The following is an 18,771-nucleotide window of genomic DNA, read 5'->3' on the forward strand; positions in this document are numbered from 1 at the left end:
CTATCTGCTGTTCTTGGTGGTCAAAGTCACAGGCTGGACCATTCGAGATGCATGTTGAGAGATGGGTGAGGTGACTTCCTGACCCCATAAAGGACAGCATAGCTTTGCCAAAGTCCAGCCTTTTCTCCTGGCAAATGGCAAGAAATTAGTCTAGCCTGGGAGGAGAAGGAGAGAGGTGCAGCTTAGGTACCCCAAATTCTCAGGGCATGGCAAGCTAGTCTACAGAATCTCAATGTTGTCTCTCCCTGCTCTGCTCTGTACCCTTCAGAAAGGCTGTCCCCATGCATGGTTCCCCTGTGCCTGGTCGAGAACCCATCTCGTGGTTTCTTCACTCTGAGAGTCCAGAGCCCTGCTGGAAGGCAACACCTGCATCTTCCCTTGGCCACCACACTTAAGGTATGAGCGTGCTCACGTGAGTGTTCATGCATGAGTGCAGTGGCAACAACATGCTCAAGCATTAGTGCACTAGTGCATAGGTGTAATCAGTGCATAAATTAGTAATGATTCATAGGTGGTTTAATGGCAGCTCCTTAGGGGTCTCAGTACAGCTGTCTTGTATGTTCAGATCAGAGCCCTCCCCTCAGCACCCCATAAGAAGTGAAGCCTTGCAGCTGGACAGGGAGAGAGGGGCCCCATCCACGACCGATGATGAGATCTGGTGGCGTTTGAGTGATATCCGTGAATGCCAGGTATCCAGACATCTGAGGTCATTCTCCATTCCCGCCTTCCAGCTAACTGTGGATGGAGGCCATAGGCATATGCCCGTCCCATGTGGACCTGTGGTGCGAGGTGGTGATTTGAGGGCTCTTTGATCACATTACTGAGAGTCAAATGTAATGTAACTGGTGGTCTGCCTTGAAATTTGAGTCATTCTTGGCTTTAAGAATTTACTTGAATATGAGGAAAAGCCACACCCACTTCCTAGAGAGAAAGTCTGTAACAGCACATGCACCACCCTGAAAAGTCGGAACACCGGTCAACCTTCAATGTAAGTCTCAGTGTTCCTATTCCTTCCTTTGTCTCCTGCCCTCTAGGGAGGTGACCCAAGAGACGATGGAGGTTTGCTGTGATAGAGAGCATCTGGGATGTCAAAGCCACAGTCCAGAGCCCATGGTGGCTAGAGGACTCCAGTGTTGATCCTTCTGTGGGCACCTTCTAACAGGTAAGGAGTTTCTCCTCAATGTGCTGGAGGTTAAGCGGAGCACTGAAGAGAGTTAACTTAGGACTCGTGGAAAGAGTCTGTATCCATGTATTCCAGCACGGAGTAGTAGTCTCCTACAGTGTGGTCCCCAAGTGCCCACACTGGCCACTGAGCGAGCCCATCCCCATTGCTCCGGAGACAGAGTCTCAACCAGGGACCGATGATAAGATCTGGTGGCATCTGAGTGTTTCTCAATGACAGCCATGAGAACTGAAATCTGAGGTCAGACTTAGAACCTACTTAGTAGGGTCACTTAGAGATGTGAGCATATATCGACTGAATTGGGCCCCAGCAGAGTCTCTGTTGTAACCTTTGCTCCTGACTAAATATGACAAATTACCAAGAGTTGAGGAACCATGGCTGGCACATAGGTTTACAGCTGGTAGGACCATCACCTGTGCCTGAGTGGGCAGTGCCATACTTTGGACACTCAGAGGGGTGTGTGGAAAGGTGGGAGAGCTAAGATGCTGCCCCACCATATATGACACTGTAGTGTAACCAATGGTCAGCCATTTTTCATGGCAAATGACAAGGAATTAGTCTTGCCTGAGAGGGGAAGGAAGAAACAGGTGTGTCCTAGGTGAAGCCAATAAGCCTAGGTTCCCTAAAAGCGAGGCTATGCTTTGTTTGCCTACAGAGTCCTAACATTGTGTCCTCCTTCTCTGCTCTGTACCTTTCAGAGAGGCTGTCTCAACAGATGGTTCCCATGTGCCTGAAAGAAATCCATTCCGTGGACCCATCACTGTGACATCACAGAGCCCTGTGGACTGAGAAGCAACATGTTGATCTTTTTTGGCCACCAGATGAATGGTAGGTGCAGTGGCAAGAGTGTTCATGCATGAGTGCAGCGGCATGAACCTGCTGATGCAGTACGGCACTGGTGCGATTGGTGCAATAGTTCGTGGTTATTGACGGGTGGTTCTAATGGCAGTTCCTTAGGGGTCTCAGTAATGCAGAGTCTAGTATGCTGAGGTCAGAGGTCTCTCCTTGCACCGCATAAGAAATTAAGCCTTGCAGCTAGACAGGGAGAGAGGGGGCACCCATCCACGACCGATGATGAGATCTGGTGGCGTTTGAGTGATATCCGTGAACGCCAAGTATCCAGAGATCTGAGGTCATTCTCCATGCCCGTCTTACAGCTAAACTGTGGATGGAGGCCATAGGCATATGCCCGTCCCTTGTGGACCTGTGGTGCAAGGCAAAGGCTTGAGGGCTCTTTGATCATATTATCGAGAGTCAAAGTTAGCCTACCTGGTGGTCAGCCTTGGAATTTGAGTCATCCTTGGCTTCAACTATCTACTTGAATATGAGGGAAGGCCACACACACACTCCCTTAAAGAGAAAGCCTGTGACAGCACACACACCGCCCCTGAAATGTAGGAATCCTGGTCCAACCTTGAGAACAAGTCTCAATGTTTCTATTCCCTTCTATTCCTTCTGCTCTCTAGGGTGACCCAAGTGATGGGACAGGTTTGCTGTGGTGGAGAGCTACTGGGATGCCATGGCCACTGTCCAGAGCCCGTGGTGGCCAGAGGGCTCCAACGTTGATCGTCCTGTGGACACCTGTTCATAGGTAAGGACTTTCTCCTCAAAGTGCTGGTGATAAAGCACAGAACTGAAGAGAATTAGCTTAGTGTAAGCCAGAAGAGCAGGCATCCCCATGCCCTAGCACAGGGTAGTAGTCTCCTACAGTGTGGTCTCTGGAGACTGCCACACTGGTCAATGAGGGAGCCCATCTCGATGGCTCCAGAGAAAGGGGCTCTACCTGAAACCAACAATGAGATCTGGTGGCATCTGAGTGCCTCTTGATGACAGCCATGAGAACAGAAATCTGAGGTCAGACACAGAACCCACCTCAGTTGGGCCAAGCCTCTGTAGACTGAGTCTGGGCAGAGCATGGTCAACCTTGTGACCTTGGCTCCTGGATGAACTGCACTAATTTCTGTTAGCTGAGGAAACATGGCGGGTGCATAGGCAGAGTTGGTCTAAACATGTGGGACTATCTGCTGTTCTTGGTGGTCAAAGACACAGGCTGGACCATTCGAGATGCATGTTGAGAGATGGGTGAGGTGACTTCTTGACCCCATAAAGGACAGCATAGCTTTGCCAAAGTCCAGCCTTTTCTCCTAGCACAATGGCAAGAAATTAGTCTAGCCTGGGAGGAGAAGGAGAGAGGTGCAGCTTAGGTACCCTAAATTCTCAGGGCATGGCAAGCTAGTCTACAGAATCTCAATGTTGTCTCTCCCTGCTCTACTCTGTACCCTTCAGAAAGACTGTCCCCGTGCATGGTTCCCCTGTGCCTGGTCGAGAACCCATCTCGTGGTTTCTTCACTCTGAGAGTCCAGAGCCCTGCTGGAAGGCAACACCTGCATCTTCCCTTGGCCACCACACTTAAGGTATGAGCATGGTCACGTGGGTGTTCATGCATGAGTGCAGTGGCAACGACATGCTCAAGCATTAGTGCACTAGTGCATAGGGGTAATCAGTGCATAAAGTAGTAATGATTCATAGGTGGGCCTAATGACAGCTCCTTAGGGGTCTCAGTACAGCTGTCTTGTATGTTCAGATCAGAGCCCTCCCCTCAGCACCCCATAAGAAGTGAAGCCTTGCAACTGGACAGGGAGAGAGGGGGCCCCATCCACGACCGATGATGAGATCTGGTGGCGTTTGAGTGATATCCGTGAATGCCAGGTATCCAGACGTCTGAGGTCATTCTCCATGCCCGCCTTCCAGCTAACTGTGGATGGAGGCCATAGGCATATGCCCGTCCCATGTGGACCTGTGGTGCGAGGTGGTGATTTGAGGTCACTTTGATCACATTACTGGGAGTCAAAGGTAATCTAACTGGTGGTCTGCCTTGGAATTTGAGTCATCCTTGGCTTTAAAAATCTACTTGAATATGAGGCAAAGCCACACCCACTTCCTAGAGAGAAAGTCTGTAACAGCACATGCACCACCCTGAAATGTCGGAACCCCGGTCAACCTTCAGAGTAAGTCTCAATGTTCCTATTCCTTTCGTTGTCTCCTGCCCTCTAGGGAAGTGACCCAAGAGACGTTGGAGGTTTGCTGTGATAGACAGCGTCTGAGATGTCAAAGCCACAGTCCAGAGCCCATGGTGGCTGGAGGACTCCAGTGTTGATCTTTCTGTGGGCACCTTCTAAAAGGTAAGGAGTTTCTCCTCAAAGTGCTGGAGGTTAATTGGAGCACTGAAGAGAGTTAACTTAGGACTAGCGGCATGAGCCTGTATCCATGTATTCCAGCACGGATTAATAGTCTCCTACAGTGTGGTCCCCCAAATGCCCACACCGGCCACTGAGTGAGCCCATCTCCATTGCTCCGGAGACAGAGTCTCAACCAGGGACCGATGATGAGATCTGGTGGCATCTTAGTGTTTCTGAATTACAGCCATGAGAACTGAAATCTGAGGTCAGACTCAGAACCTCCTTAGCTGGGTCACTTAGAGATGTAAGCCTATATTGACTGAATTGGGCCCCAGCAAAGTCTCTATTATAACCTTTGCTCCTGACTGAATACGAGAAATTACCAAGAGTTGAGGAACCATGGCTGGCACATAGGCTTACATCCGTTGGGACCATTACCTATGCCTGAGTGGGCAGTGCCACACCTTGGACACTCAGAGGGGTGTGTGGAAAGGATGGAAAGCTAAGATGCTGCCCCACCATATATGACACTGTAGTGTAACCAATGGTCAGCCATTTTTCATGGCAAATGACAAGGAATTAGTCTTGCCTGAGAGGGGAAGGAAGAAACAGGTGTGTCCTAGGTGAAGCCAATAAGCCTAGGTTCCCTAAATGCAGAGGCTATGCTTTGTTTGCCTACAGAGTCCTAACATTGTGTCCTCCTTCTCTGCTCTGTACCTTTCAGAGAGGCTGTCTCAACAGATGGTTCCCATGTGCCTGAAAGAAATCCATTCCGTGGATCCATCACTGTGACTTCACAGAGCCCTGTGGACTGAGAAGCAACATGTTGATCTTTCTTGGCCACCAGATGAATGGTAGGTGCAGTGGCAAGAGTGTTCATGCATGAGTGTAGTGCCATGAACCTGCTGATGCAGTACGGCACTGGTGCGATTGGTGCAATAGTTCGTGATTATTGACGGGTGGTTCTAATGGCAGTTCCTTAGGGGTCTCAGTAATGCAGAGACTAGTATGCTGAGGTCAGAGGTCTCTCCTTGCACCACATAAGAAATTAAGCCTTGCAGCTAGACAGGGAGAGAGGGGGCACCCATCCACGACCGATGATGAGATCTGGTGGCGTTTGAGTGATATCCGTGAACGCCAAGTATCCAGAGATCTGAGGTCATTCTCCATGCCCGCCTTCCAGCTAAACTGTGGATGGAGGCCATAGGCATATCCCCGTCCCTTGTGGACCTGTGGTGCAAGGCAAAGGCTTGAGGGCTCTTTGATTATATTACCGAGAGTCAACGTTAGCCTAGCTTGTGGTCTGTCTTCGAATTTGAGTCATCCTTGGCTTCAACTATCTACTTGAATATGAGGGAAGGCCACACACACTCCCTTAAAGAGAAAGCCTGTGACAGCACACGCACCGCCCCTGAAATGTAGGAATCCTGGTCCAACCTTGAGAACAAGTCTCAGTGTTTCTATTCCCTTCTATTCCTTCTGCTGTCTAGGGTGACCCAAGTGACGGGACAGGTTTGCTGTGATGGAGAGCCCCTGGGATGCCATAGCCACAGTCCCGTGTCCACAGTGGCCAGAGGGCTCCAGCGTTGATCGTCCTGTGGACACCTGTTCATAGGTAAGGACTTTCTCCTCAAAGTGCTGGTGGTAAAGCAGAGAACTGAAGAGAATTAGCTCAGTGTAAGTCAGAAGAGCAGGCATCCCCATGCCCTAGCACAGGGTAGTAGTCTCCTACAGTGTGGTCTCTGGAGACTGCCACACTGGTCAGTGAGGGAGCCCATCTCGATGGCTCCAGAGAAAGGGGCTCTACCCAAGAATGATAATGAGATCTGGTGGCGTCTGAGTGCCTCTCAATGACAGCCATGAGAACAGAAATCTGAGGTCAGACACAGAACCCACCTCAGTTGGGCCAAGCCTCTGTAGACTGAGTCTGAGCAGAGCATGGTCAACCTTGTGACCTTGGCTCCTGGATGAACTGCACTAATTTTTGTTAGCTGAAGACGTATGGCAGAGACATATGCAGAGTTGGTTTAAGCATGTGGGACTATCACTGTTCTTGGTGGTCAAAGTCACAGGCTGGACCATTCAAGATGCATGTTGAGAGATGGGTGAGGTGACATCCTGACCCCATAAAGGACAGCGTAGCTTTGCCAAAGACCAGCCTTTTTTCCTGGCAAATGACAAATTAGTTTAGCCTGGGAGGTGCAGCTTAGGTCCCCTAAATTCTCAGGGCATGGCATGCTAGTCTACAGAATCTCAACGTTATCTCTCCCTGCTCTGCTCTGTACCCTTCAGAAAGGCTGTCCCCATGCATGGTTCCCCTGTGCCTGGTCGAGAACCCATCCCATGGTTTCTTCACTCTGAGAGTCCAGACCCCTGCTGGAAGGCAACACCTGCATCTTCCCTTGGCCACCACACTTAAGGTATGAGCGTGGTCCCGTGAGTGTTCATGCATGAGTGCAGTGGCAACAGCATGCTCAAGCATTAGTGCACTAGTGCATAGGTGTAATCAGTGCATAAATTAGTAATGATTCATAGGTGGTTTAATGGCAGCTCCTTAGGGGTCTCAGTACAGCTGTCTTGTATGTTCAGATCAGAGCCCTCCCCTCAGCACCCCATAAGAAAGTGAAGCCTTGCAACTGGACAGGGAGAGAGGGGCCCCATCCACGACCGATGATGAGATCTGGTGGCGTTTGAGTGATATCCGTGAACGCCAAGTATCCAGAGATCTGAGGTCATTCTCCATGCCCGTCTTACAGCTAACAGTGGATGGAGGCCATAGGCATATGCCCGTCCCTTGTGGACCTGTGGTGCAAGGCAAAGGCTTGAGGGCTCTTTGATCATATTATCGAGAGTCAAAGTTAGCCTACCTGGTGGTCAGCCTTGGAATTTGAGTCATCCTTGGCTTCAACTATCTACTTGAATATGAGGGAAGGCCACACACACTCCCTAAAAGAGAAAGCCTGTGACAGCACACGCACCACCCCTGAAATGTAGGAATCCTGATCCAACCTTGAGAACAAGTCTCAATGTTTCTATTCCCTTCTATTCCTTCTGCTGTCTAGGGTGACCCAAGTGACGGGACAGGATTGCTGTGGTGGAGAGCTCCTGGGAGACCATGGTCACTGTCTAGAGCCCATGGTGGCCAGAAGGCTCCAACGTTGATCATCCTGTGGATACCTGCTCATAGGTAAGAACTTTCTCCTCAAAGTGCTGGTGATAAAGCAGAGAACTGAAGAGAATTAGCTTAGTGTAAGCCAGAAGAGCAGGCATCCCGATGCCCTAGCACAGGGTAGTAGTCTCCTACAGTGTGGTCTCTGGAGACTGCCACACTGGTCAATGAGGGAGCCCCTCTCGATGGTTCCAGAGAAAGGGGCTCTACCTGAAACCAACAATGAGATCTGGTGGCGTCTGAGTGCCTCTCAATGACAGCCATGAGAACAAAAATCAGAGGTCAGACACAGAACCCACCTCAGTTGGGCCAAGCCTCTGTAGACTGAGTCTGGGCAGAGCATGGTCAACCTTGTGACCTTGGCTCCTGGATGAACTGCACTAATTTCCGTTAGCTGAGGAAACATGGTGGGTGCATAGGCAGAGTTGGTCTAAACATGTGGGACTATCTGCTGTTCTTGGTGGTCAAAGTCACAGGCTGGACCATTCGAGATGCATATTAAGAGATGGGTGAGATGACATTCTGACCCCATAAAGGACAGCGTAGCTTTGCCGAAGTCGAGCCTTTTCTCCTGGCAAATGGCAAGAAATTAGTCTAGCCTGGGAGGAGAAGGAGAGAGGTGTAGCATAGGTCCCCTAAATTCTCAGGGCATGGCATGCTAGTCTACAGAATCTCAACGTTATCTCTCCCTGCTCTGCTCTGTACCCTTCAGAAAGGCTGTCCCCATGCATGGTTCCCCTGTGCCTGGTCGAGAACCCATCTTGTGGTTTCTTCACTCTGAGAGTCCAGAGCCCTGCTGGAAGGCAACACCTGCATCTTCCCTTGGCCACCACACTTAAGGTATGAGCGTGGTCACGTGAGTGTTCATGCATGAGTGCAGTGGCAACAACATGCTGAAGCAGTAGGTCACTAGTGCATAGGTGTAATCAGTGCATAAATTGGTAATGATTCATAGGTTGTTTTAATGGCAGCTCCTTAGGGATCTCAGTACAGCTGTCTTGTATGTTCAGATCAGAGCCCTCCCCTCAGCACCCCATAAGAAGTGAAGCCTTGCAGTTGGACAGGGAGAGAGGGGGCCCCATCCACGACCGATGATGAGATCTGGTGGCGTTTGAATGATACTCCGTGAACGCCAGGTATCCAGAAATCTGAGGTCATTCTCCATGGCCATCTTCCAGCTAAACTGTGGATGGAGGCCATAGGCATATGCCTGTCCCTTGTGGACCTGTGGTTCGAGGGGAAGGCTTGAGGGCTCTTTAATCATATTACAAAAAAATCAAGGTTAGCCCAGCCAATGGGGTTCCTTGGAATTAGAATCAAACTTTGCTTTTAAAAATCTACTTGAAAAGGAATAAGGCCACACCCACTCCCCAGAGATAATGTCTATAACAGCATGTGCACTGCCCTCAAGATTAGGAATCGTAGGTAACCTTTGGAGCAAGTCTCAGTTTTTCTACTCCTTTTTCTTCCTTCTGCCCTCTAGAGAGGTGACCCAAGTGATGGCGGAGGTTTTCTACAATGGATAGTTCCTGGGATGTCAAAGCCATAGTCCAGCACCCATTGATGCTGGAGAACTCCAGTGTTGATCCTTCTGTGGGCACGTCCTCATAGGTAATGAGTTTCTCCTTAAAGAGAATTGAAGAGAGAGTTATCTTCGTGTTAGCAACAAGAGCAGGCATCTGGTTGTAGAAGCAGTGGGTATTAATCTCCGACATTGTGGTCTCCCCAGTGTGAATATTTGCCACTGAATGAACTCATCCTGATGGCTCCAGAGAGAGGGGCCTAACCTTGGACCATTGATTAGATCTGGTGGCATCTGAGTGTTTCTCGATGACAGCCTTGTGAACAGAAATCTGATATAAGACACAGAACTACCTCAGTTGGGCCGCCTTGAGGTGAAAGCCTATATAGACTGAGTCCAGACATAGTAGGGTTACTCTTGTGACCTCTTGTCCTAGCTTAACCCCACCAGTTTCCCATGGCTAGCACATAGTCAGAGTCTGGCTAGAACTGGTGGGTGCAGAGGCTGTGCTTATTTGGGGAATGCTGCAGCCCAGACACTTCAAGGGGCATGTTGAGAGATTGGGGACCGGAGATCCAGATCCCATTAAAGACACTATAGCTTAGCCAGACAGAGGGCAAGCTTTTCTCCTGGCAAATGGCAAGAAGATTTTCTAACAGGGAATGAGAAGGAAGAGACAGGTGCAGACCACGTGATACTCATGCACCTAGGTTCTATAAATGCCAAGGGCACAGAGTGCTGGCCTAAAGTCTCTCAACATCTTCTCTCCCTGCTCTGCTCTGTACCCTTCAGAAAGGCTGTCCCCATGGGTGGTTCCCCTGTGCCTGATCAAGAACCCATCCCGTGGTTTCTTCACTCAGAGAATCCAAGGGCTGCTGGAAGGCAACACCTGGATCTTCCTTGGCCACCGGACTTAAGGTATGAACAGAGTCACGTGAATGTTCATGCATGCGCACAGTGGCAAGAACATGTTGATGCATTAGTGCACCAGTGCATAGGTGCAATTAGTACAAAAGTTGGCAATTATTTATGGGTGGTTAGAATGGCAGCTCATTGTGGGTACCACACAGCAAAGTCTAATATGAGGGGATCAGAGCCCTCCTCTCAGCACCCCATAAGAAGTGAAGCCTTGCTACTGTCCAGGGAGAGAGGGGCCCCATCCACGACCAATGATGAGATCTGGTGGTGTTTGAGTGATACTCCATGAACGCCAAGTATCCAGAGATCTGAGGTCATTCTCCATGCCCGCCTTCCAGCTAATCTGTGGATGGAGGCCATAGTTATATACACGTCCCTTGTGGACCTGTGATGTGAGGTGTTGCTTGAGGGCTCTTTGATCATATTACCAAGAGTTAAGGGTAGCCCAGGTAGTGGTCTACCTTGGAATTTGAGTTAGACTGGGCTTGTAAATCTTCTTGAATATGAGGGAAGGCCACACACACTCCTTATTGAGAAATCCTTTATGCAGCACCCGCTAAACCCAGACAAGTAGGAATCCTGGGCCAACCGAGAGCAAGGCTTAATGTTTCTCTTCTTCTCTACCTTCTGCCTTCTAGACTGGTGACCCAAGTGACAGCAGATGTTTCCTGCAATAGAGAGCTACTGGGATGCCATGGCTGTAGTCCAGAGCCCATCGAGGCCAGGGGCTCCTTGTTTATTCTCCCCTGGATACCAGCTCCCGGGTAAGGAGTTTCTCCTCAAAGTGCTGGTGCTTAATTCGAACACTGAAGAGAGTTAACTTAAAGCAAGCGGCAGGAGCAACCATCCAGGTGCCCAGCACAGGGTAGTAGTCTTCTACTATGTGATCCCCGAGTCCACATTGGCCACTGAATGAGCCCATCCTAATGGCTCCAGAGGGAGGAACCCATCCTGGGAACGACGATGCGATCTGGTGGCGTCTGAATGTCTCTCGAAGACAGCCATGAGAACAGAAATCTGAGGTCAGACACAGAACCCGCCTCAGTTGGGCCGACTTGAGTGCAGGCCCATATAGAGAGAGTCTGGATAGAGCAGGGTCACTCTTGAGACCTCTCTGCTCCTGACTGAACTGGACTATAATGTCTGTTAGCCCACGAGATGTGTCTCTCAGGTAGGCATGGGTGGCTTAAAGAGGGTGGGACCATAAGCTGTATTTGCATGGGCTAGGCACAGTCTGGCCACTCTGAGGGGCATGTTGAGATTGGAGCACTGAAATGCTGACCTCATGAGTGATACCATAGCATAACCGAGGGCCAGCCATTTTTCACAGCATATCGCGAGAAGTTAGTCTGACCGGGGAGAAGGAAGAAAAATGTATAGCCTAGTTGAAGCCTATGAGCCCAGGTTCCTAAATACGGAGGGCACAGATTGCTTGTCTACGAGTCTCAACATGGTCTCTGCCTGCTCTGCTCTTTACTCTTCAGGAAGTGTGTCCAGACTGACGCTGTCCCATTACCTGGTCAAGAACCTACCCCATGGTTCCGTCATCACAACAGCCCAGAGGCACTCACTGCACATGAAGAGGCAACATCTGGATCTTTCTTGGGCAGGTATGTGCAGTGGGACGAGAGTGTTCTTTCATGAGTGCGGAGGCACGGCCATGTTTGTGCATTGATGCATTGGTGCAATTGGTGCAATAGCTAGTGATTATTGATGGGTGCTCCTTAGGGTTCCACACACAGCAGAGTCTAATCTGCTGGTATCAGAGCCCTCCCCTCAGCACCCCATAAGAATTAAAACCTTGCAGCTGGACAGGGAGAGAGGGGGCCCCATCCACGACCGATGATGAGATCTGGTGGCGTTTGAGTGATACTCCGTGAACGCCAGGTATCCAGAGATCTGAGGTCATTCTCCATGCCCGCCTTCCAGCTAAGCTGTGGACGGAGGCCATAGGCATATGCTGTCCCTTGTGGACCTGTGGTGGGAGACGAAGCTTGAGGGCTCTTTGATCTTATTACCAAGAGTTAAGGGTAGCCCAGCCAGTGGTCTGCCTTGGAATTTGAGTCAGCATCTGCTTGAAAAATCTACTTGAATATGAGGGAAGCCCACACCCACTCCCTTAAAGAGAAAGCCTGTAACAGCACACGCACCACCCCTGACAAGTAAGAATCCTGTGCAAATCTTGAGAGCTAGTCTCAATGTTTCTATTTCTTTCTTTTCCTTCTGCCCTCTAGGGAGGTGACCCAAGTGATGGCAGAGGTTTGCTGTGACAGAGAGCTCCTGGGATGCCAAAGCCGCAGTCCAGAGCCCATGGCTGCCTGAGGGATCCAGTGTTGATCCTCCTGTGGGCACCGTCTCATAGGTAAGGAGGTTCTTAAAGTGGTGTCAGTGACGTAGAACCCTGAAGACAGTTATCTTAGTGCTAGTGAGCAGAGAAGGCATCCATGTGACCCAGCACAGGGTAGTAGTCTCCTACAGTGTGGTCCCCCAAGTGGCCCCACACTGGCCACTGAGTGAGCCCATCCAGATGGCTCCAGAGAGAGAGAGAGAGAGGCCCAACTAGGGACTGATGATGAGATCTGGTGGCATATGAGTGTTTCTCCATGACTGCCATGTGTACAGAAATCTGAGATAAAACAGAAAACCACCTCATTGTGCCAGACTGAGGAGGGTCACTCTTCCAACCTTTTCTCTTGACTCAACCTGATCTGTTTCCATTAGCAGAGGAAACGTGGCTGGGAGATAGGCAGAGTTGGGGAAAGCGGGTAGGACCATACACTGTTCTTGTGTGTGCAGTTCCACAGCTTTGACATTCTGGGCCATTTCAAGAGATGGGGGAGCTGAGCTGCTGACCCAATGCAGGACAGTATAGTTTATCTGAGGACAGCTATTTTTCCTGGTGAATGGCAAGATATTAATCTGGCCTGGGAGGAGAAGGAAGAGACAGACAGGTACAGCCTTAGGTGAAGCCTAAAAGCCTAGGCTTCCTAAGTGTAGAGGTCAGAGGTGCTAGCCTCCAGAGTCTCAGCACTGTCTCCCTTCTCTGCTCTGTACCCTTCGGAAATGGCTGTCCTGTGTGGTCATGCCTCTGTTTTGGGATTGAGAACCCACACCATGGATGTCAGGTATTGGACTGTTATTTTAAAGTTTATTTTCATATCGGTTGTGGACTTCAATCAATAAGTAGTATTTCCATATAATAAGTGCCCTTGCTCTGAGTCAGTTTAACATGGACAGTAACTTCATCAAAGTGCTTCAGACACCCAGTTCTCTCAAGTGGAAGCTCTGGCCACTCTCAGGAATTCTCTAACATTTTGGCTTCCTTGTACCAGTTTCTCTGTGCTTCTTTCTGTTTCTCTTTCTGTTTCCCAGATAGTCTGGCTGTCTGCTGTCTGTGCAGACACTTTCTCTCACTGAGATTGCCCTTGATATTGTTTTGACACCAGAGAGCCCATTGTGACGGCTTCTTACTCTAGACTCGCACATGGACCTGTAGTGTGGTAAAAACTCATAATAATATAATGCATAGCATTAATAATACAGTGATAGTTTTAACTTCAAAATGAATCCAAAGACCAAATCTAGCTTTCCCATACTTCCATTTCCCTTCTCTCTCTTCCCTCCCCCTCTCTCCACCCCTCTCCACCCCTCCCTTCTTCACCCCTCTTCTCTTTTCTTCTCTTCTCTTCTCTTCTCTTCTCCTCTCCTCTCCTCTCCTCTCCTCTCCTCTTCTCTTCTCTTCTCTTCTCTTCTGTGTACTCAGGATGGGCCTTGTGATTCGAGCATCCTGGACGGTCAAGGGCTCCATTTGCAGCCTGCTGAGGAGGAAAATTTCACCAGCGTGAGTTACAGGAATCTCTTGGTTTAAGTGCTTTAATGTAGTTTTTAAACAATGTATAGTGTAGCTAGTAATGACTATCTGGATACCAATGGTAGGTAGGGGGGCTACATGAAATTGTCCATTTGTAAGGCAAATTTGTTAACTAGTGTGTTTATTCAGGTGGCAGGCATATTAGAGAAATTCCATGTACAGCTTAGGAATAATTAGACTGCTAGATTTACTTTTTTGCAGGGGTGGGGGTTAATTTGACTTACACACGAAGACTATGTGCCTGAAATACCAAGATCCAAAAGAGAAGATAAGTGGCTCCATGAAGGTTGCTAACAGTGGGATTATTGTCTTGTTGTCTGCTTTGCTCTGTGGTCCTTAGAATTGTCTCTCCCAAGGGAACTTACTCATCTTCAATGGCTTCCAGGTCCTCAGTTACTTGCGACGATGTGGGATCCAGCCAGCGTTTGTGCCGTGGTTTTGATAGCTTATGGAAGGTTAGTCTCTATGTTACTAGGACATGAAATAAATTTTTACTAGTTCAAGTATAACCACCAGTATATATAGAATTAGTATAAAATAGTATATTAGATTATGCTTATGTGTAAAAGGTAGGAAGTTATTAAAGTAAATACATTTATATGCACAATATAGAAATGAATGGAGAAAAGTGGGGCCAGTTTTGGATTGATAGTGACCACTGGTGGCATATATAAGTTACAAATAGTGATTCTGAGGTCCATTATGAAGTCCAGAGGTCACCATTAGAGGCGGGTTGACTTTGGTCCTCATGTGTATGCATTTTCTGCTGTTCTTGTATTTGGGTGAGTGCAAGAATTAATAAGTCTACAAATAAAGTGTGACCCAGTTGTAAGAATACATGATGAACAAGACATGCTTTTTAGGTCAAATAGGAGTTATAGAAATCTTCTCTTCAGCAAATGGTGGAAGTTACATTCTAAAGTGTAGCTATATGATGTCTGAATCAGTGCTAAGTCTGCCACGGTTTATTTAAGAGCTAATTACATAGATATCGTCCTCCTACAAATGGTTGCCTATGGCTGAGCAATGGTCACGATCATAGGTCAATAGCAACATCTGAGTTTGGTCTTTATCTTTTCTGCTTTGCATTCCTGAGGCCTTTGCTGACTTTACAAAACCTCCATGGCCAGGAGCTCTGCTGACGTCACGGCCAGTGCTGGGCGGACACCACTGTGAGTAATGACTAGGACTCTTTCTTCAAGTTTGGTGGTTTGCTTAGCAGAACTCAACATGTGGCTGAAAAGTATAACGTAACATCAATGATGGCTCCCCCATACCAGTGAAAGCTACAGAAGTGATTGGAGGTTGTTAATTATTTATGAAACACTGAGGGTAGTTAATTAAGATTAAAGCAATTCCACACAGAATAGGAATAAGAATATTTTTTGTAGAGCTGCTTGAATAAATTGGTACTCAAAGTATTATTAGTCAATTGTTGAACTAATTAACAGACATTGGAAGAGGAGTACTTAGAAAAAGAAACAGTCATAATTGATAATGATCACTGGTATACAGGAGTCACATGGATGACTACATGTCTGGAATTCTGAGATTTACTAAATAAATATAATCCATTTCTTATTTTCTAGTGTTTCTGTAGAAAGATTGCAGGACTGTATAATATATTCATTTTTCTCTGCTTTTTTTTCAATTGTATCAATGTGAAAATCAAGCAATCACTCTTACAAATAAGTAAAAGTAAAATGGGTAAAGCACTGTCTAATTATCAAAATACGAAGAGAGCCAAGAAATACTAATGTATATATGGAATATATTATTCCATCTTTTAAAAATTATGTTTGCTAATGGTGACATTAACTATGTAAAATTTATAGACAATGTCCACATTCTGAGCAAGTTTGAAATTTTTCATATTTTTGACCATTAAGATTCAATATACTTCAAAAATGGTTGCCCTAGTGGCTAGTGGTAGGTGAGAAGTGAAAGTCATTAATGAGACAGTCTTAGTGCTGTTATCTTCTCTACTCACTAGTCCCCAGAAGGGACATATAGCGTGATTGGAGTATCCTCCATGATCAGTGTCTCTGTTTCCACTGCACTGATTTTGGATCAGTTTTTGGGTTGATTTGCTTAAGAACATTCAGTGCTTTATGTTGGCCAGTGTAGTGGCCCATGCCTTTAATCCTAGTCCTCTGGAAGCAGAGGCAGGCAGATTCTGAGTTCAAGGTCAGCCTGGTCTACAAAGCAGCTTTCAGAAGATCCAGAGCTACACAGAGAAACCCTGTGCCCTGTGTCAAAAAACGCCAATGCAAAAAAAAAAAAAAAAAAAAAAAAAAAAAAAAAGACCGAAGTATTCAATGCATTATTGTAAAATACATGAGTACTGATGGCCAAGTGTATCCCATTGATAGATCAAGGATGGATATTAAGTCTTCTATTGAGTATACATTTATAAAAACCTGAATGAATTACTACGAATACAAAAATACTCTCAATACAGATTAGGAATATCGATTCTGTTCTTGCCACTTTATGAATTGTAGGACTTAACACTTATTTGTGACATCTCCATGCATCTATGAATAAGCAAGATATAAAGCAATGAAATAGTTGTCAGCCTTGGATCAATGATGACCACTGGTAGAATATGAATATGTACGATGGGCATATTTACATACTCTGAGGTGCATTACAAAGGTTGCATAGCACATTATGTCTGTGTTTGAAATGGTCATATGCCTAGATGTCAGGAATATACAATGTAGTTCTTTTTTTAATCTTTATGTTTACATATTTTCATGATTGGTCAATATGGGAATAAATAAATATATAAACAAAAGCAAGAAGTGTAGTTAGTCATTGTATAGTTATAAAAATATATGACAAGGTTAGAGAACTACAAATATACAGTGGAAATAGTAAAATTCAAGGAGAAAGTCACTCTACTTACCTCTGTAGCTATTTATGTATAGCCTGTGTAACCAAGAGAGTATTCAAATTGTTATGATAGCTAGTTTGAAATTATTTATTTTCTTATAAAAGACTCCAAGTAATGATTCACTGGGTCAAAAATCTGCAATGCAAGGATAAAGAGTGAGATGTCTTGATTTTGTTATATTCTCTGTGAGGTACGTCTCAAAGTGAAGCGACCATGTGACTCAAGGATCTATCACGACCAAGGGTGCTGAGCTTTCTGAGAAGAAGCACATGTGGGATGTGAGTTGAAAACAGCATTCTCGTCTTGGTTTATGTGGTTTGCTTAAGGTAATCATTATATTGTAATAAAGTGTGTAATATGCCTAATAGTGGGCAATGTTATTCTAGTGGCCAGTAGGGGGTTGACACAAAGTCTATTGATAAGGTATACATGAAAAATGGAAGATAATTGATAAAATAGGTACACCAACTTTGCGGTAGCTCTGTATTCAAATTAGGATTAGAAGGCTTGTTCTTTTTTTTTTTTTTTTAAAGATTTTAAGATTTATTTATGTATAGTGTTTTGCCTATGTATACACCTGCATGACAGAAGAGAGAATCAGATCTCATTATAGATGGTTGTGAGCCACCATATGGTTGCTGGGAATTGAACTCGTGACTTGTGAAAGAGCATCTAGTGCTCTTACCCAATGAGCTGTCTCTCCAGCCCCAGAAGGGCTGTTCTTCATCTTGTGAAATTCATAGAGCTGACATTGGTAGTGAGATGATGACTTACCAGCAGAGAAGAAGAGAGAAATAAAACAAGTCCTTGATCAGTGATGACCGTGGTGGTATAGGAGGAGTCATGAATGGATACATGTCTGGAATTCTCATGACCATCCCCAAAGATTAGCAGTGCATTCTTTGATTCATATGATTCTCTTGAAAAGTGTCAGGACTTGGATCACATTACATTTTAGAGTTTGTATTTATTCATTTTATTATGCTTTCATAATTGGGCCAGGGTGAGTAGTAAGCAAATAAATTAAAAACATAAATTTGGCAATGTCAAAAATTAAAACTATATGATGAAGCAAAAATACCATCAGTGGATTTTGAAATCATGATTTACTTACAGAACGACCACCTCATTGGCTGTGATAACACCAACAGTATAAATTATAGAAGTTTTCTATTTCTGGAATAAAGGGGAGTTCAACATTCTTCATTTTTCTTTTAATAATAAAGGAAATAAGTACACTATCAATTAATGATTGTTAATAAAAGCTGAAAAGCAACACTCAGTGGAGAGTAAAAAATAGTATTTTCTTTGTCATGGCTTCTACTTTTTATCTCTTAGAGTAGCCTAATGGAAGAAAAGTTCCTTATTCACTCCTGGAGGCCAAGGTAAGTATTAGATAAATTTTTGTCTTTGTATAGTTTTGTTAGAGCTGTATTCAAATATGATATTTATATCATGATCTTACTCTATGCCATTATTTAATAGCAGAAAGCCAGTTTCTAATGCGTGAAGGACACGATGCATTCCATTTGAAGGCACACATATGAAAACCTGAGCACTGTAATGGTAAGACACAATTTTGAAAATGAGTCCCTAACTGTTTATAGCAATATCAAAGGCTTTGGTTTCTGTGGGCCATACTTCTTAAAAGTTGCCCGTGGTAAATTAATGAGTTAATAACTAAAGAGGATAGCAATGGAAAGAGACCAGTGTTCATGCTGGGTTCCTCGGGTCTCTCTGGGTTGTCTGGAAGATGAATGCGTGTGTTTAGGGAACTGAGGTACAACATAGAAGCAATGCAGACACCCCACCCCACCCCACCCTCCTCTGGACATTGATCAGGAAGATATAAGGGTTTCAATTTTGCTTTTCTCAAGATGCATTTTGAAGCTAATTCTACAGGCAGTTCAAGGAAAGAGTCAGCAACCAAATAGATAGTTACTAATGAGTAGAAATAAACCTCACTCGACTATGAGACATTTCTCAGCACTGAAAGCACTGTTGAGCACCAGGTAGAGAAGACTGACTGG

At 46.1% G+C, this 18,771-nt stretch overlaps 16 non-coding genes across 16 annotated transcripts; all 16 read left to right on the forward strand.

Moving 5' to 3' along the window:
- The first annotated feature begins 638 nt into the window (after positions 1-638).
- On the forward strand, positions 639-712 carry LOC127197199 (small nucleolar RNA SNORD113/SNORD114 family). The gene has a single exon (XR_007831620.1). It is a non-coding gene; the product is annotated as a small nucleolar RNA SNORD113/SNORD114 family (small nucleolar RNA).
- Positions 713-1,354: 642 nt separating this feature from the next.
- Positions 1,355-1,429, forward strand: LOC127197173 (small nucleolar RNA SNORD113/SNORD114 family). Its single transcript, XR_007831613.1, has one exon. It is a non-coding gene; the product is annotated as a small nucleolar RNA SNORD113/SNORD114 family (small nucleolar RNA).
- Positions 1,430-2,247: 818 nt separating this feature from the next.
- Positions 2,248-2,321, forward strand: LOC127197216 (small nucleolar RNA SNORD113/SNORD114 family). Its single transcript, XR_007831625.1, has one exon. It is a non-coding gene; the product is annotated as a small nucleolar RNA SNORD113/SNORD114 family (small nucleolar RNA).
- A 647-nt stretch (positions 2,322-2,968) lies between these two features.
- On the forward strand, positions 2,969-3,043 carry LOC127197265 (small nucleolar RNA SNORD113/SNORD114 family). The gene has a single exon (XR_007831636.1). It is a non-coding gene; the product is annotated as a small nucleolar RNA SNORD113/SNORD114 family (small nucleolar RNA).
- A 798-nt stretch (positions 3,044-3,841) lies between these two features.
- Positions 3,842-3,915, forward strand: LOC127197195 (small nucleolar RNA SNORD113/SNORD114 family). The gene has a single exon (XR_007831619.1). It is a non-coding gene; the product is annotated as a small nucleolar RNA SNORD113/SNORD114 family (small nucleolar RNA).
- A 643-nt stretch (positions 3,916-4,558) lies between these two features.
- Positions 4,559-4,633, forward strand: LOC127197260 (small nucleolar RNA SNORD113/SNORD114 family). The gene has a single exon (XR_007831635.1). It is a non-coding gene; the product is annotated as a small nucleolar RNA SNORD113/SNORD114 family (small nucleolar RNA).
- Positions 4,634-5,452: 819 nt separating this feature from the next.
- On the forward strand, positions 5,453-5,526 carry LOC127197204 (small nucleolar RNA SNORD113/SNORD114 family). The gene has a single exon (XR_007831622.1). It is a non-coding gene; the product is annotated as a small nucleolar RNA SNORD113/SNORD114 family (small nucleolar RNA).
- Positions 5,527-6,171: 645 nt separating this feature from the next.
- On the forward strand, positions 6,172-6,246 carry LOC127197259 (small nucleolar RNA SNORD113/SNORD114 family). Its single transcript, XR_007831634.1, has one exon. It is a non-coding gene; the product is annotated as a small nucleolar RNA SNORD113/SNORD114 family (small nucleolar RNA).
- Positions 6,247-7,025: 779 nt separating this feature from the next.
- Positions 7,026-7,099, forward strand: LOC127197211 (small nucleolar RNA SNORD113/SNORD114 family). The gene has a single exon (XR_007831624.1). It is a non-coding gene; the product is annotated as a small nucleolar RNA SNORD113/SNORD114 family (small nucleolar RNA).
- A 1,516-nt stretch (positions 7,100-8,615) lies between these two features.
- LOC127197137 (small nucleolar RNA SNORD113/SNORD114 family) lies at positions 8,616-8,690 on the forward strand. Its single transcript, XR_007831605.1, has one exon. It is a non-coding gene; the product is annotated as a small nucleolar RNA SNORD113/SNORD114 family (small nucleolar RNA).
- Positions 8,691-9,320: 630 nt separating this feature from the next.
- LOC127197254 (small nucleolar RNA SNORD113/SNORD114 family) lies at positions 9,321-9,395 on the forward strand. The gene has a single exon (XR_007831633.1). It is a non-coding gene; the product is annotated as a small nucleolar RNA SNORD113/SNORD114 family (small nucleolar RNA).
- Positions 9,396-10,215: 820 nt separating this feature from the next.
- LOC127197143 (small nucleolar RNA SNORD113/SNORD114 family) lies at positions 10,216-10,290 on the forward strand. The gene has a single exon (XR_007831606.1). It is a non-coding gene; the product is annotated as a small nucleolar RNA SNORD113/SNORD114 family (small nucleolar RNA).
- Positions 10,291-11,806: 1,516 nt separating this feature from the next.
- Positions 11,807-11,881, forward strand: LOC127197154 (small nucleolar RNA SNORD113/SNORD114 family). The gene has a single exon (XR_007831609.1). It is a non-coding gene; the product is annotated as a small nucleolar RNA SNORD113/SNORD114 family (small nucleolar RNA).
- A 652-nt stretch (positions 11,882-12,533) lies between these two features.
- LOC127197159 (small nucleolar RNA SNORD113/SNORD114 family) lies at positions 12,534-12,608 on the forward strand. The gene has a single exon (XR_007831611.1). It is a non-coding gene; the product is annotated as a small nucleolar RNA SNORD113/SNORD114 family (small nucleolar RNA).
- A 2,721-nt stretch (positions 12,609-15,329) lies between these two features.
- LOC127197268 (small nucleolar RNA SNORD113/SNORD114 family) lies at positions 15,330-15,399 on the forward strand. The gene has a single exon (XR_007831637.1). It is a non-coding gene; the product is annotated as a small nucleolar RNA SNORD113/SNORD114 family (small nucleolar RNA).
- A 1,024-nt stretch (positions 15,400-16,423) lies between these two features.
- Positions 16,424-16,493, forward strand: LOC127197224 (small nucleolar RNA SNORD113/SNORD114 family). Its single transcript, XR_007831628.1, has one exon. It is a non-coding gene; the product is annotated as a small nucleolar RNA SNORD113/SNORD114 family (small nucleolar RNA).
- Positions 16,494-18,771: the final 2,278 nt, after the last annotated feature.

This window comes from Acomys russatus, chromosome 1, assembly GCF_903995435.1.
Source record: "Acomys russatus chromosome 1, mAcoRus1.1, whole genome shotgun sequence".
In the NCBI taxonomy this organism is placed as follows: domain Eukaryota; kingdom Metazoa; phylum Chordata; class Mammalia; order Rodentia; family Muridae; genus Acomys; species Acomys russatus.